The following is a 2,946-nucleotide window of genomic DNA, read 5'->3' on the forward strand; positions in this document are numbered from 1 at the left end:
TGCCTTCAAATCCTAGTACATCTTATCAGCTCCAGGATGAGCGGAATATTTGGAACTGTGGGCTTCCCGAAGGATGACGTCCCGAAGTCCTCCATAAACAAGAACCCATATTCTTCCATTTAATCTCAGGATTCCGTCCTTACCATAGGATAACTGTTCTTCAGTTACTCCTAGCTTTTCATTAGGATAGTTAGCTTCCAACACAGCTTCCTTCTGTGCAGCTAACAATCTTTCATTCAAACTATTCTTGATTTCAATGCTTTTGGCATTGATTCTTATCGGCTTTACTCTTTCCTTTCTACTCAAGGCATCTGTGACTACATTGGCCTTGCCTGGATGGTATCTTATTTCGCAGTCGTAATCATTCAAAGTTTCCATCCAACGTCGTTGTCTCATATTTAAATCCTTCTGATTGAACAGATGCTGAAGGCTTTTGTGATAAGAATAGATCACGCACTTAGTTCCATACAGATAATGCCTCCACAGTTTTAGTGTGAATACAACGGCACCCAGCTCCAAGTCATGGGTGGTGTAATTTTTCTCATGCACCTTTAACTGGCGTGAAGCATAGGCAATGACCTTGCCTTTTTGCATAAGCACACACCCCATCCCGGTGTGTGATGCATCACAATATACTACAAACTCATCAATACCTCTACAGCAACCTCCCAAGCAAAACAGAGAAGGCAGAAGACTGAACACGCCCCGTGCTCAGCCAGCACGGGGCCGTGCCCAAGAAGCAGCAGATAAGACAAACCTATAGAAGCTTCTATTGCCCACCACGGGGCCGTGCCCAGTGAACACGGAGGCGTGGCGAAAGTACTGCAGGCGCATTAATTGTAATTGCGAATTACAATTAATGAGGAGAGAGATTGTCAGACAGGCACGGGGCCATGCCCAGCGGACACGGGGCCGTCCCCAGGCTTCTGTTTAGCCTATAAATAGGAGTGCTTGGTTTCATTGCAACTAATCCCTTGGCACACCACCTCTCTCACACTTCATCCACCACCCACCACCATCACAACACCATCATCCACCACCATCATCCATTGTCCATCATAGAGTGTGTGAGTCGTCTCGGGATCCAAGATTGATCGTAAGAGTTCTTGACAATCAAGGCCATGTTTGCCTAAGTCTCTTACATCACTTGGTGAAGACAGGTGTTTAGTATAATACTTTTTATTTTTAATCTTTTGCACTTTTTATTTGGTTTTGTATTAATGACTTTAATAACTGGTTGCTTATGTTGAAGGTGACTTTTCCTTATCGTTTGTCCGTGGTGTCTTGGCATTATTTTACTGTCTATATAAAATAAAAGATTTTCACCATTCATATCTCCACGGTCTATATGGAGGTATGTTGGCTACCTGGTCGGGGGTTAAGGGAACGGTTTGGTAAGGGTCTTGCCCTTGTTCAGCGTTTAGAGGTCCTGCAAGGGACCTGGGTCAAATTTAGTAGGATCTCCTTCAATACCCAAAGGTACTGGATGGCGGGAATCCAAACTCTTTGACCCCCTCATAAGTTAACTACTATTAATACTATAACCCGGCTATTTAGGACTGTATCCCTGCTAACTCAGACTACTTAGTCGAGGGTAACGTCACCTCCAAAAGAGGGGCCTACCATAATTTGCATTAATAACTTAATTCATTATCTTTCAATAATCCGACCCTTTAGGATTGTATCCTTGCTGACTCAAACTACTGGGTTGAGGGTAACGTCGCCTTCAAAAGAGGGGCCTACTACAATAACTAAGATAATCTCTTAAACAAGTGCAAAAGTGCGAAAATAATCAAAGGTTATACTAATACACGAGTCGGATCCAAGTGATTCATCTTGTCTATCTGTTTTTATTTTTATTTTATTTTTCAGCATTTAGTTAGTTTTATTTTCTTAGTTTAAAAATCTTTTTTCTAACATTTTGATTTGATTAGACGTTGAGGATAAACCGGTACTAAAAGCTCTTGTGTCCTTGGACGACTTCGGTATCTTACCAACACTATACTACGTCCACGATGGGTGCACTTGCCCATATGTGTGTTTAGTGTTAGTAAATATCGTGTTTTATAAATTTAAAACTTGGCTCAAAGTGTAAAAAGGGTTTAAAATATACATCTAAAATATATACACACTGACACGCATCAAGTTTTTGGCGCCGTTGCCGGGGACACAAGGATTTTAAGAAAGCTTAAAATCAACGGCCTAATCTATTTTTCAAAACCTTTTTAAAACGCGCGCTCATTTTTCTGCATTTTAGTTTTAGTTTGAATTTACAGTAGCCTGAACACGGGCGGTGTCCACTGAACACACCCTCGTGCTGCATATTTTTAGTTAGATACCCAAATACAGAGTCTGAACACGGGCTCGTGCTCACCGAACATGCCCCCATGCTCAACGAGACCAGTAACTTTAATTAAAACACCCAGATACAGAACCTGAACACGGGGCCGTGTCCACTGAACACGGGGCCGTGTCCAGCTTCTGTTTCCTTCTTTGTTTTCGTTTTCTGGTCCCGAGACTCAGTTGTGGTCTGCTGAGTGATTCTTATGGATCAATACTCGGGAGGTTACAACTACACCTATGAGGAGGATGATTATATGAGAGACTATTGCACTAATTATGGTAACCCGCACCCGGTACAATATTGTAACTTGTTTCAACCATCCACTTCATACAACCATTATGAGGAGCCCAGGTACGAGCCATCAACTTCATACACATCCTATGAAGACCAAAGGTATGAACCTCCTCCCTCATACTCGTATTTTGGTGAACCATGGTATGAGCCTTCATACTCATACTTTGAGGAATCAAGATATGAGCCACCGCCTTCGTACTCTTATTATGAGGAACCATGGCATGAACAACCCACCTCATATGAGTACTATGAAGAACAAAGTTTCGACCCTTATCCATCATATACTTATCATGAAGAACAATGGTGTG

The sequence above is a fragment of the Helianthus annuus genome, chromosome 17 (genome assembly GCF_002127325.2).
Source record: "Helianthus annuus cultivar XRQ/B chromosome 17, HanXRQr2.0-SUNRISE, whole genome shotgun sequence".
In the NCBI taxonomy this organism is placed as follows: Eukaryota; Viridiplantae; Streptophyta; class Magnoliopsida; order Asterales; family Asteraceae; genus Helianthus; species Helianthus annuus.